The following is a 14,776-nucleotide window of genomic DNA, read 5'->3' as shown; positions in this document are numbered from 1 at the left end:
TAGTGATTTTTTTGGGTGGATTTATTATTGAGTGAGAAAATAAGCAAAATGGGCCTTTGGATTCCAGAATTGACTGATGATGTTGCTTTATTAAAAATTTCAAGTCCTTGCCTGTTGGCCTCAATAGAGTAAGAATTTAGTTGAGCCCTGAGAGCCAACTTGTTGTATTACCTTTAGAGGTGAATGTGCCTCCTGCCAGCTGGACCTCCTTCCCTGCCCTTCGGAGAGACGGCTGTCTTCTCTGCTGACTCCACGTTGTACTTCCAGTGTTGAGAGCCTCTTTGTTCTGACCTTACTCATGCCCTGGCAGCCTCAGCACAGTTGGTCTTTGACACCTTTCCCCCTTGTCCCTTTCATACACTTCTGGGTTTTGTGCTGCTTTTCTGGCCAGTCCTTTGTTGGCTCTTTTTTTTTTTTTTTAAGATTTTTTTTTTGGGGAATTGGGGGAAGGGAACAGCGTTGGGGAATCGAGGAAGGGGAAAAGACAAGTTGCTGTCCTTTTGTTCTTCAGGCTAGTTGTGGAGGACGTCGCCTCACAGGCCCATGTTGGTATTGTGATCATTGCGCTCTTCCCGGCTGAGGCAGATCGGTCGCCGGCTATTGGACAGCCGCTCATGGCTGCTCATGCTGGCTGCTGGACACTCACAGCAGCTTATGGCAGCCCACTGCAGCCTACACCATCGCTGGCGACTCACGGCAGCCCAGCTCCAGGTAGAGCTGTTGCTCACCATCTTAGCTGTAGAGGGCGCAGCATCACTGGGCCATGTGGGATCCGAACCGGTGGCCCTGCTGCTCAGAGCTGGCGTCCCAAGCCAGCTTTTAACCAACAAGCCACTTGGCCAGCCCATTAAGATGATATTTTGACTAATTGATTAAGAATACCCTTAAGCAGAATGGAAAGAAATGGAAAAAAATCTGATTTGGGGCAAGAGGCACTAAGTAATTCTTATCATTCTTTCTCTTACTAGAAAAACAGAAAATAGCCAGCCACACCCTCATTTTTTCTTTTTATTTGCACAGTACAATATTTAAAAAATATTTTTCTCTTATATCTTTATTCAGGAGTAAATTTCTTTTGTGTGTGCTTTTGTTTTTGTAGTAAAGCACAAGAAATTTTATTATAGTCTAAGCATTGTCTATAGCAAGAGATAGCTTGAATGCCAAAATAATGTATAATTGGGGCTACTCATTATCTCGCCACATGCTAAGTAGACGCTTAAGGTTTATTGCTGCAGCACAAGTCACTGGGATATTTTAAGTTTTTTTATAAAAATATGTTGTAGGGGCCGGCCGAGTGGCGCGATGGTTAAGAACTCGCTTGGGATGCCAGAGGGCCCCGGTTCGGATCCCACATGTGAGGGCCAGTGACACTGCCCTCCACAGCTAAGATGCTGAACAACAGCTCAACCTGGAGCTGGGCTGCCGTGAGTCGCCGGCGACGGCGTGGGCTGCAGTCCCTGTGGCAGTGGGTTGCCATGGGCTACCGTGTGTGGCCAGCAGCCGCAGTGAGCGGCCGTCCAGAAGCCGGCGACTGATCTGCCTCGCCAGAGAAGAGCGCAATGATGGTGCCAACTTGGGCCAGTGAAGCAATGTCCTCCACAACTAGACTGAAGAACAAAACGACAGCAACTTGTCTGTTCCCCTTCCTCCCAATTCCCCAGCGCTGTTATCCCCCAATTCCCAATAAAAAAAATCTTAAAAAAAAAAATGTTGTAAAATTTACAAAATTTTTTTGTGTTAGACAGTAACAAATTATTATGCAGAATTTATTTATTCCTTTGCCCAAGATTTTTGCAAATATATGCCCCAGATTTGGTAGAGACTGTTCCTGTTACTATTTCTTTTTCATTGTATACTTCCTGGGGCTTACTTCTTTGCTATATATTTGAAAAAGAAATCCTAATTTTATTCGTTATTAAATTCAAATATTTTTAATAATCAGAGTGCTTCTGCGTTTTTTTGTTTGTTTGTTTAGCTGAGCCATGCAGCTCAGTGGTTGCTCAGCTCGGGCCAGGACTCGAACTGCTGTTGCTCAGAGCTCAAACTCTTGAGCGAGCTCTTAACCAACTGAGCCACTCAGCCGGCACCTCTTTTGTTTTTTTTAATGCCCTCTGAAGATCTCTGAGTGAGAAAGAAGTAGAATATAAATGAAAATCTTTTACCAAGAAGATATATTGTTAGCACTTCATGACTGATTGTTACTATGTTATACTGAAGCGTGTCATTGTTTTGTCCCAAAGAAGGAAATGGTGACAGCGGTGGCAGTGGCTGTTTCTAACCACTGGTTTATTTCTCATCTTTAAGATCCTGTTGCTTGGGGGCTGGGAGTGGAAGTTGGGGGCTGGAGGTGGAAGTTGAGGTGATGAAATATTTGAAGACGATGGAAATGTTCTAAAACTGGATGTGGTAATGGTTACACAACCTATCAATTTATTAAAAGTCATTGAATTCTGCACTTAAGCCATATATGGGGTTTATGAAAGTAAGTTTGACTTGAATAAAACCAAACAAAAACTGAATTAATCCCCTTTGCCCTGGGTTCATTACTTCTTGCTTACTTTTAAGTTCTTCTGTTCACAATTATTCTCTTCTTCCCCACCTTTCCTTAGTTATTGAAAATCTTTTTCAGTAATTCAGCCTCCTTCATAAGCTTGTTGCCTTTCAAATCTCATTTAGACCATGGGTTTTGAGTCCAAAATCTGGATCCAATTCCAGCACTGATTATTTGTGTGACACTGGGTAAGCCCTGAGCCTCAGTCTCCAAATCTGAAAAATAGGTGAAAAAGTAATAGGGTCTGTTGCATGGAGTAAAACCTTGGATTGCGAGTAACTTGGTTTGCGAGTGTTCCGCAAGACGAACAAACATTTCTAATACATTTTAATGTGGTAAATGAGCGATGTCTTGCAATACAAGTAGTTTGTTTCCGGAACGAATTCTGTTCACAAACTAAAGTATTACTGTATTTGAAACTTTCTATAAAGTGTTAGCTATTTTTTATTGCTGTTTTTTAAAGACTTAACAGTTGAGGCAGCATAGCGAGGTGATGGTGAACATGCAGACCCTGGAATCAAACTGCATGGAATCGTAGCACAGTTCTACCACTTTCCGGCTGGGATAGCTTGGGTAAGATGCTGAGCAAAGCACTTCGCCTTCATTTTGCATCTTTATTGGAGGTTTTAAATAAATTTATCACATAAGGTTGTTGCAAGGGCCAGTGATTTAATCAATATAAAGTTTTCAATACAGTGCCTGACGAAAGTAAGCACTCAATAATTGCTTGTATTATGTCTTTCTTTAGGACTCAGTCCCACCTCAGCCTTTGTAGGCTGATTTGTGACCTCAGAATGCTATTAACACAGCTTTCACAAGATTTGCAGTGGCATCCAGTGTGTGAAGTCCTTCGGCCTTTTTCAGTCATCACTCTCTTTGACCACTCTGCTCTTGACAATTTGGCCACTTCCTAGAAGTTTCCTTCCTCAGTTTCCTTGATGTTACTCCTGATGGGTGGTTCTGATATTCTGATCTCCCTAGTCAATTCTCCATCTGGGTTCTCCTCTTCTCTCTGCTACACAAGCTGGTATCCTCCATCATCTCATGCTTTTCTCTTCTGTAAGTTTGTGTCTTTTAGGCCCTGATCTTTTTTTTTTATTTTTTATTCCCGGATGTGTATTTCCTTCGACCTGCTGTAGGTCTTACCAGGTGACTGTCAGGAGCTTCACATCTAACTGTTTGAACCTGAGCAATTCTCCTTTCCTGTTCCCTCTCCTTGTGCTGAACTCCCACTCCCTGAAATTTCAGCAGCCCTGCCACCTGCCTTTTGCATCTGCCTTTTGCTGGCCCGGTTAGTAGCCTCGCTGCACCCAGTTGCCCCAACCAGGATCCCTGCGGTTGTCATCTACTTTTTCATCTGTTTCCATCCAGTCCAGCACCATATCCGGTTGATTCTGTCTTTACAAGCTCTCTAATTTATTATTTCCTCCCCAGTATCTCCCTTATTGTACTACTTTTGAATCTCCCTCTAATTGTTATATTGCTGATCAGTCCCCCAGCCATTAACCTCCCTCCTCCCCAACCATTTTCACAAGTTTCCATCAGCATTATCTTTAAAAGCATAAATAGGACCATGTCATTGCACTATGTAAAACTATTTAGTGTCTCTGAAATACTTGTAGTGATAAATGCATTCATTCATGTATTCACTAAATTTTAGGGTTACTTAAAAAGTCTTAAATAAACTGCTCGTGTTCCTTGCTGGCTGCTTTTTGCCTTGCTGTCCCGGTGCCCTACACACACTGGAACTTGCCCGGACGTTATGCCTTGCCCACATTGTTCCTTTGTCCCTTATATTTGAAGTGTCCATCCTCCTTTTTGTACCCGAACATCTTTTTATTCTCCCTGCCAATCCGCACATATTTCCTGATCAGTGGGTCATGCAGAATTAGTGTATTCTTACTATCCTTCCCTATTCTCTAACATTGTGTTTTGATTGTGTACGTGTCCAATCCACCCTGTACACTAGTGAGTACCAAGCACAGTGGCATTTAACCAGAGGAACCTCAGAATCATGTGGGGAGCGTTTTCATAATGTTTGCAACCACAGTGAATGGCCATATTGAAAAATTTCTCTGCCCTGAACATGTGCTCTTGAGTGTTGTTTTAGGTACCCAAATGATTCTGGTATGACCCAACGGTAAAAACTAAAACAACCAATTGTAATGTAGGGCTTACGTATTCCATTCTCCCTCCTCCCATTCCCTGGAGGTGGTTAGGTATAGCAGGAATGCCGTCCGTTCTTATGTGTGTACATGCTGTAGAATGCACTAGAACTGTGGAAAGTGGTCAGAAATTATTCGTCATAGATATAGGTTGTATCTTTCACTTAATTTTTACAAATTCATTCTTATCAGAGTAGCATTCAGGAAATACCAGGTTTTGTAGGTAGAGAAAGGGTAAGCAAGTAAATTAAAGAATGAGTGATAGGAGAAAAGGTGTTTTTCAATAGGACCTCTAATTAAGATCAAAGGATAAATGTAATTACAAGATGACCTCAATTTTAAATCAGAGTGCTATAGTTGAATGTATAGGAGAGAGGAAATTCAGATTAAAGAGCAATTAAGTGATTTGGGAGAATTGACCCCATGAATTAGAGAAGGGACATACTGTGCCAGCGCGCTGGTATGAATGCCTCTTTTATCTCTTTTGTCTCCACCTCCTTTCCAAAGTTGACTCCTTCTATTTAACACGTGACCCTAGCTCTTTTGTCATCCAGGGTGTAAAATGTTTCTTGCCATCTGCTTCCAGATTTCATCTCAGAATTGTTAGCTTTTCTCTTCCCTTCCCAGGGCTGGCAGCCTTCCGTTTCCAGTATCCACACCGTCAGTGCCACACGTTCCCTAGTGCCCACACCAGCTCCCGGGGCCTCTGCTGTCCTCCTCCTCAGCCCCCGACCTCGCTGCTTCCTCTTCTTTCCTTCTCCTTTCTGTCCAGATCATCAGCGTTCAGCTAGACATTTCAAAAAGTCCGCCCCCTCACACAGACTTTTCTAAATTCCCCTCCTCAGAATGCTTTCTCACTTCCCTCCGAACTCCCCAGGACACTGAAGCACCTCTCTTTGGCCGTGATGATCTTCGATTAGTTCTGTGTCCTCTTGCTTCATCATCTCTAAGCTCTTTCAGAGCCGGAGAGAGACCTTGTTTTTCTTTCCTTTGTGCACTGCCTTGCATCATGCCTCACGTAGAATAGGTTCTCAGTACGTATTTATAGATCAGAAGTCGATTTGTTTTCAGGGAACTTTTTCTTTCTCCTTCAGGGGCTGTAGAGCTTTCCTTGAGTCCTGTAGGTAACCTGCTCTTGCTCCAGAATCCTCACCCTGGCACATACAGTACACAAAAAAGGCATATTTTCGCTTCTTGATACATTTTTTATGACTTTTGGTATTTGCTTTTATTGTGCGTTCCTTCCTTTCCTGGGCTTTTTTATTTATTTTTTTTTCCTTTAAAGAGAGAATGCTTGCGTGGCACACAGTACCCGCAGACCTTGCAGTTTTGCGTACCTAATGCTCGCTGGCAGTAAGAATGAGTTACTTTGGTAGAATGCTAAAGAAAACGGTGTATTAGTAGTTTTCTTTTAACTTAAATTTTTTTCCCTTTGGAAATGTGTTGGAATTAGATGTGATTCCATAAGTGGTTCTCCGTGGTTTTTGAAAAAAATGTCTTTAACATTTTATTTTTGACAACCTCTGGTCTTTTTAATGATCTGCCCCACTATATGAAGAACCTTATCTTAGCTGCTTGCTGCTATGGAATTTGTTTATTTCCTACACCTTCTTACTTTCCCAGGCCTTCTAAATTAATTTATGGGGAGAAGGGGTAAGCAAAGCTACTGTTCACAAAATGAGACATTTACGTGTGGGGTAGATAGGTAGTTTATAATAGGGACGTGATGGAAGCAGCCAGAAAGGGTTGTGGAAAAAAGAAAATCATAAATTAGCATATGGACCCAGTTAAAGATGGGTCAGCCCCACGCTGTCTGTCAGTGATTTGCTTCCCAGGCTTGGTGTGTGTCAAGTATATGAACACTTCCTATTTTTGCGTGTCTGCCCAAGCTGAAAATGGGAAGTGCATATGCAGGAGTTGTCTGGTTGGTTTTGGTTGGGCTGTATCTGCTCTGCTGGATTTCTACTTCTGGAAGACTGAAATGATCACCGTGAGCAGAAGATAAGCTTCTTGACCACATTCCCATCATGTAAAACTATATGGCTTTTGTAGCAACTTAATGAACCAGGCAGTTATTGAATGACATAAACATACATATTCAGACTATTTGGTTGTGTGTGTGTGTGTGTGTGTGTGTGTGTGTGTGTGTGGCATTTTTGTAAAAATTTTTCTTGAAAAATGCAGAAAAACTTGTAATCCTTTTTATGGCTTTAGTACCATTTGTGTGAGGTTTGTTGTTATATTAATACATAATCTATTATATAATGTATAACCTATAGAGGAGAAAAATCCTTTTGCTGCAATTTGAAGATAGCAGACATTTTTACTAAAGATACTGAACATTTCAGTTTACTAATATTTCCAATGGAGAAATTAAAATACTACTACTTTGCAGATTGTTTTATTTGGTGAGCAGGAAAGAGGACAGAATAGGGGTTAATGAAATATGAATGGTTTATAGTTTGCTTAGTTTATCAGTGTTTGGATTTTCTTTTTGAACTACACCCTGGATGTCTTGAAATTTCTAGTTCATGAACATTTTTGGAATACTTATATTGACATAGTTAATGAAATATTGAAACTTAAATTCTTGTTTTAATAAAAGCGTAGAAATGATCATTTCCAGTCACATCAAGTTAAATGAACCACAGAGATCATGAAGTTAAAAACAAATCAATTATCATTTGATGGTTTCGTTTAATTTATTGCAGTTAATGATCTTCTATTGAATTTGCAGCTCTCTGAGTTTGTTTGGAAGTAGGCCATCCCATGCCGAGATGAACTATCAAGTCATTTAAATTAGATACTGAGCATGCTCATAGGAAGTACTTACTCTTAGAGGCTGCAGTGTAGTTCAGTTTTATTCTAGTGGAAAGAGCAGAAAAGAGATCATGGTGTGCCCTTTTGTCATCCTGTCAGAGAGCATGTAATTTTTCTTTGGAAACCAGAAGCTTAAGACAAAGAGAAGAAGGCAGGTTTTTAACAAAAGGCTATTTGGTGAGTTAATTAGCTGTTTTATTCTACTTTGTAGTCTTTAGTAAGGCTCTGTCTGTCTTTACTTAGATCTGCCACTTGTTTCATACTAAGCTGAAGCTTTATGTAGCAAGTAACTTGGCTGGGACTGGGAGAAAATTGTTTCTGCCATCCCAATCTTTCCTTTGAAATATTTTCAGTGCATTTCTGAGGTGACAGGTTCATAAATTGCTATGATATTACTCCTTCGTGTTCTTTGCAAATTTCATTTGCTCACCGGTGCTGAATAATGCTGGCAAAATGGTGTATACCGGGGGAGTTCAGCATTTGTCCGTTTGGATAGTTTGGCATGTTTGTTCTTGTAGTTGGATGAAATTATAATTTTTGCTTTTACATTTCTACACTAAATATAAAATATAGGAGGTAAGACCAATTTAGTATAAGAGTAAGAATTCTTGAAAGAAAATGAGAAGGCTATATTGCAATAGGTACATATTGTTAAAAAGATAGTAGTTAAAAAATAAGAGCACTTTATAATGTAATTGGTCATTTAAATATTCTGAAATAAAATGAGATTCACAATGTATTTGTAAAATGTTACAATGATTCAGTATTAATATTTAAATTCATACTGTTTTAAGTTATTAAATTAGCTGCAGAAATGTTTGGAGCACAATAATAGTTTTGCTGTTTGGGGTTCTATTACTTCCTTTGAGCTCATATTATGGTGATTGCTAAGAAGATAATCTTATTTAAATGTTTTGTGATTTTTATTACCCAAAGTGTTCATGTTTTACCATGAAATTAAAGGGGGGGATTTGAGGCATTTTTTCCACCATATTATGTTCTTATAATATCAAGTAATGTTTAAAATCTATACATTATTATTTAATAAAGAACATGGTTTTGATTATATATTTATAATAGATAAACTTGGCAACCAAATCTTCAGGGTATTCTCCTGGAAATTAAAATTGCATACTCTGCTGGAGGAGATTTGAAGGAAAAGCATACAATTACCATTTTATTTCCTTGGGGGGAAATAGTGTTTGTTAGTAAATGTGAAATCAGGTATGGAATTTGAGGTGTAGAGGTGCTTTAAATAGTTCTAGGAAAACGATGTGCGGGGTGGGAGGAATAGGAAGAGAATACTAAAAGCTTAGTGCCTTCAAATGCTAGGCAATTATGTGATGCTTTCCTGAAATATATTTTGTGAACTACCCCCACTATGCCATTTTCCCGGATTGGCCCATGTGAAGGAGTGGGGTGTATATGTAAGTTTTTATATCCAAGACAAGGGAGGGTTAGCAGGTAGAGAGATAAGGACTAGGTGGCACTACTCAAGAAATGTATTCCCACTTCTAAATACTGACTCACTTGTGTGACCTTGGATAGCCTACACACCCTGTTTATTTCCACTTAATTTTAATATAATACTTCACCACAGTAATAGGAGGATCATTTAAGGTTTCTAAAGTAATAAGATTATTTTTTGGACTGTTGCAAAGATTCATGAGGGCCATAAGTCACTTACAGATAGCTACTGTGGGGAAAAAACAAGTATTGCTTTTACAGAATCAACTGCTTTCTTTTTTTAATTAAAAATATTTCAAATGTATAAAACATAACTTTTTTTTTTTTAAGATTTTTATTGGGGAATTGGGGGGATGGGAACAGTGCTGGGGGATTGGGGAAGGGGAACAGACAAGTTGTTGTCGTTTTGTTCTTCAGTCTAGTTGTGGAGGATGTTGCTTCACTGGCCCAAGTTGGCACCATCATTGCGCTCTTCCTGGGCGAGGCAGATCAGTCGCCGGCTTCTGGACGGCCGCTCACTGTGGCTGCTGGCCGCTCACGCTGGCTGCTGGCTACACACGGTAGCCCATGGCAACCCACTGCCACAGGGACTGCAGCCTACGCCGTCACCAGCGACTCACGGCAGCCCAGCTCCAGGTTGAGCTGTTGTTCAGCATCTTAGCTGTGGAGGGCAGTGTCACTGGCCCTCATATGTGGGATCCGAACCGGGGCCCTCTGGCATCCCAAGCGAGTTCTTAACCATCGCGCCACTCGGCCGGCCCTAAAACATATAACTCTTGTGGTCTTTGAAACTAACTTACCAGAAATATGTGTTCCGTGTATATTATATAATTAAAAGATGACTGATTTGAACTTTTTTTCTATCCTAGTTATCCTAGACTATGAATAATTATGAAATTTTCATGACAAAATTATACTTTATACTGTTTTCTCTTATGTATTTATTCCCATTTACCTCTAATCACAGATCTTCATAGATCTTCATTAGAAGGTAAATAATCAGACAGCAACATTGCACAATAATTATGTAGTGTGATAAATACAGCTAAAAAGGTCATATCACAAGGTAAAAGTATATCAAAGTAACGCATTGTACGCCTTAAATTTGCCAATGTTACGTGTCATTTATAGTCAATTAAAAAGATAATCGATGGAAGATCTATTGAAGAAAAATATTGAGAAATACTGGGAAAATGAAAGGAGGGGAGTATGAAAAGAAAAATTACTGATGACAAGGATTTCATTACCAAGTTTTCAAAGATTAAGCATACACCTGTTTATTTTGTTCCTTTCCAAATCATTAAGTTCATCAGATCACTTATTTAACTTAACACCTGCCAATTAAGGAACATTTATTTCCCAATTTTTATGAAGTTCAGTAGTACTTAAGGATCCCAAAGTCTTACTGGAAAATGTGGTCTGTGGTCACATAAGTTTGGGGAATAATGGGTCTTAAGAAGGGCTTGTTAATAGCAGGACTTCTTAGCTTGTAACATCTTGTTCAGAACTTTATTCTAGAACTTCATTTTCCCCTGGAATATGGTTTACTTTTGGAAAAAAAAAACACCTAATACATAATATTAAACATTTAGCGAATATTTGAATAATTCTGAATATGAGCCCTTATATTGAAATACCTGGGTAAGTGAAGGCAGAATTATGGGTTTGCTTATATCTTCCAGAAAATTGCCTCAGTTCTTTTGCCATTTTGTATGTAGAAGAGCAATCTTAGAATTACAGTGTAAATGGGAAAGAGTATAATTAGATTTAGTGATAGTAATAGTGTTATGAACTAAAAATACATTTTTGAAAGCCCAAGCTCTACAAGTGTAGACAGTGAATACTATATGAAGAATTTGGGGCATGATATGACCATGTAAAGTTTTTGATAATTCTCACAAGTTTTCATGCATTCTCTTAAAGATACTCCTAGATTACTCCTGTGGAGAAACAAATTAATTTTTTAAAATAAGGTTTGTAATGAGAAATAAGTGATCACTTATTTGCAATCTGATGAACCTGTGTTCTAATCTAGCTCTTGCCACCTGTGACTGTAGGCAAGTATCTTCATTTCTCTATTCTCTGTGTTTTCAGTAGTATAGTCGAACAGTTTCTCCCTTCCGGTACACAGTAGTCAAACACTGTGCACCAAATTTTACAGTGGGGAAATTAGAGTTGCTTTATTTGTAGAGTGCTAAGCAAGGAGAATGGGAAGCTGTATCACTTAAAACCCAAACTCCACGATGTATTAAATTCAGGGCTTTTAAGGGCAAAAATCATGAGGAAGGAGTCCAGGGTCGTGGACTGTATTGATTGGTCGGTTCTTATGCAAGCTTCAGCAGTCAGCTCCTGGCAGCATCCTTTCCAGGCCTACGTGACTATGGCCAGGTGATCTTGAAAAGAGAGTCAGTGGCATTATCTTAAGAGCAGAAAGAAAGGACAGAGCTATATATCAGGCTACATTCTTCTATGTTAACTTGCAGGCTCCAGGTCATGACTACATTCCTACATTGCAGTGGAACTATGACTCTCTAGAGGGGCTAATTCAATAACTTTAACTAAAAGTTAAATTCTGATATATTTAGTCTGTTATGATTTGCTATCTGTTTCAATAGTAAACAATATATCTCTTAGATTTATGAGAATTGAATTTTATAGAAAGAACTTAGCATGATGGTAGTTACAAAAAAAGTCAGTAAATGTTTGTCTCCTGAATTTCCTTTCCAAACAATTACATATTTTCTGTATTAAAATTTTTCAAAATATTACCTACCCTATTTGAAATACATATTAAGAGAAGTATACTGATTTATAAATAATAATATAGTTGGAATCTCTTTATAATATATTTTTAAGTCAGAATATATAAATGATAAAATATTAAAAGACTCTCAATTGCTTAGCCAACTTTTATAAATAGAGTAATTGCTAAATAATTGTATGTTCCAGCTGTGTTTGGCCTGGTAGAGAAAATGATGAATATTTTGGCTTAAGAAATACTTCAAATTTGTTTTTATTATGCAAACAATTTTAAATAAATATAATAACATTTAGTGAAGCATGCGCTCTTAAATTAGTAGAAATTCAACAGTGCCTGGCACACAATTGGCACTCACTAAATATTTATTGAATTAAATTTTTGTTCTTTTCATGTTTTTGAATCCATATCAATGAATAAAGCTGCTTCAAAGCTTATATTTATATTTGTGTTTCTTAGTTTTCTAGTTTTGTGGAAATTGCTGTTCTTTAAAAACAAAACCCTTTTCATACCATTATTGTTTAAGAAACATTTAAATTATTAGACTCCATTATATAATCTCCATAAATGAGCTGATAATGTGAATCGACAGGGACATGAAATTTTGGTGAAATCTGGCCCAATTTAACCCTTAAATAGCAAGGTTGTTCAGCTATCAGAGATTGAATGGGTTGGCATGGAAAAAACACGTCTAATACTGTGTCTTTAGGTCCATAATGTACATTAGCTTTTCTCTAGTACAATTCTTCTAAGACTAGCTTTTTGGCAAATTCAATATAAAACTACTACTAACTCAATATAAAACTACTTTATTTTCATATGAAATCTCACAGGTATAAATGACTTAAGATAGGTACCTCAAAAGTATACACAGTAGGAAGGTCCAAGATGGCAGAATAGGTAAATGCTATGTCTGCCATGTCTCGTAACCACATTAAAGTTACAACTAGATTATAGAACAGTCAACCTCGAGAAACACCTGACGGAATGCCTACAACTAAGGATATAAAGAAGAGGGCACATCGAGACTGGTAAGACGGGTGGAGATGCGAAACAGGCTAACCCTAAGTCCACAGTTAGTGGTTGAGCACAAGGAAGGGAATTGGTGGTGGAGGTATTCCCTGGAGTGTGAGGGGTCCCAGCCACACACCAGGTTCCCAAGCCCAGGAGTCTCGTGCCAGGAAGAGGTAACCCCTCTACATTTGACCCTGAAAATCAACATGGATTCCCTTTGCCCATCCCAGTTGAGACATAAGGCAGCTGGAAACACAGACGTCCTCTTCAAGGACCCATGCACAGACTTATCACCCTGGGCTCTGGTGGAGGCAACTCAGGAGGAGCCAGAGATGAGTACAGAGAAGCCTGAGTTGTGTGGCTTCAGAGTGAGAGCTAAAGGGACAGCCGCCATTACTCCTGTGTGGAGCCTGCCATCTTTCCTGTGTTGACCCAATGCATACGGCCAAATCTGAGACCCCATTGATCTGGTAAAATTTGCACATGGGCGCACCCCCTCGGTAACTCCCTTGGACCCCTCCCTGCCCAGCTCGTGCAGCAGTGCCCAGGGCACACTGAGCTCCTGGGCAACCAGCCCATCCTGCAAGCTGCAGGCAGCTCATACAGAACTGGACAGACAGCCTGTGGTAGCCTGGCAAACGTTCAGTGATGGGCAGTCAACCGTAGCTTGCACTGCAGCCCTTCCTGGGCACCTCTCTGGGATCTGCAGGCCCGTGGTGAGTGATGCCTGGCCATGGTGTTCTTACGTTTGGCAAAGTGGCCACAGACTCAGCCGCTGGTGCAAGAAATGAATCTGCATTAACTTTGTGAAAACCAGTGGCCATACCCCATGACTCCCTGGAATCCTGCCCTACCCATCTCGGGCGGCGTCCCTAGGGGCACTGTCAACACTGGGTCAGCCAGCCTGGCCTGCGCACCTAAGAAGTCTCCTTCAGCAGCTGAGCTTAAGGTAGCCAGCAGGTGGCAACAGGCCTAGAGGGGGTTTGGGCCTTTTGTTAAGTTATCCCAGGCCCAATACTGGTGGGAGCTGGTCTCGCTTCATAGCGAGGCCACCCACACATGCATCCAGGTCCAACACAGGGAAAACCAATTGCATAAAGCATTGTAGCTTTTACCAGGTAGCCTCGGGCCAGTCACAGGCACGGCTGAAATTGGCCTGCACAGGAGCCCTTCCCAAGAGACACCAGAAAAAACACACCCAGTGACCAGCCTCACACCACACCAGAGCACTACCCGATTAGCCTCACAAGCGGCACGCCCAAAGGGTGCTCTCAACCAGCACAAGAGCCTACTTGGGCAAATTCCCTTCTGAGGGGTCAGCCCCCACACAGTAGCTCATATGCTGTGGGTATAGCTAATCTTCACAGCCAGTCAGCCTGAGGGTCAATCCCACCCACTGACAAGCTAAAGGCAATTATGACTCAGCTACAACAGGAGAATACACACAACACACATAAGGGACACTCCTGGAACACACTCGTAAGTGATCAGGGAGACTGTGCCACTGGATCACACAGGACACCTACTACATAAGGTCACCCGGCAAAAACTGAGAGACACAGGAGATCTACCTAATACTTAGAAGGAAACACAGAGAGGCAGCCAGAATGAGGAAACAAAGAAACATATCCCAAAGAAAACAACAGGAGAAAACTCCAGAAAAAGAGCTAAATGAAATGGAGGCAACCAACCTACCAGAGACAGAGTTGTAAACACTGGTTATAAGAATGCTTAAGGAGGGCCGGCCGAGTGGCGCAATGGTTAAGAACTGGCTTGGGACGCCAAAGGGCCCCGATTCGGATCCCACATATGAGGGCCAGTGATACTGCCCTCCACAGCTAAGATGCTAAACAACAGCTCAACCTGGAGCTGGGCTGCCATGAGTCGCTGGCTACAGCGTGGACTGCAGCCCCTGTGGCAGTGGGTTGTCATGGGCTACCGTATGTAGCCAGCAGCCGCTGTGAGCGGCCGTCCAGAAGCCAGCGACTGATCTGCCTCTCC

The 14,776-nt window shown here is 40.7% G+C and overlaps 1 protein-coding gene across 15 annotated transcripts in view; it reads left to right on the top strand.

The window, feature by feature from the left end:
• Positions 1-14,776, top strand: part of PLEKHA5 (pleckstrin homology domain containing A5) — a 221,049-nt gene that overhangs the window by 92,145 nt on the left and 114,128 nt on the right. Inside the window, exon 5 of one of the 15 annotated variants that reach the window (XR_002126152.1) lies at positions 512-542. The exons of the other annotated variants lie outside the window; for them this stretch is intronic. The gene's annotated coding sequence lies outside the window, so the exon portion shown is untranslated. Of the gene's footprint in view, positions 1-511; positions 543-14,776 lie in introns of those variants that run through there. 15 annotated transcript variants of the gene reach the window in all.

The sequence above is a fragment of the Hipposideros armiger genome, unplaced genomic scaffold, assembly GCF_001890085.2.
Source record: "Hipposideros armiger isolate ML-2016 unplaced genomic scaffold, ASM189008v1 scaffold_360, whole genome shotgun sequence".
NCBI classification, from domain to species: domain Eukaryota; kingdom Metazoa; phylum Chordata; class Mammalia; order Chiroptera; family Hipposideridae; genus Hipposideros; species Hipposideros armiger.
The sequence above is the reverse complement of the archived record's forward strand: the minus strand, read 5'-3'. Positions and strand labels throughout refer to the sequence as shown.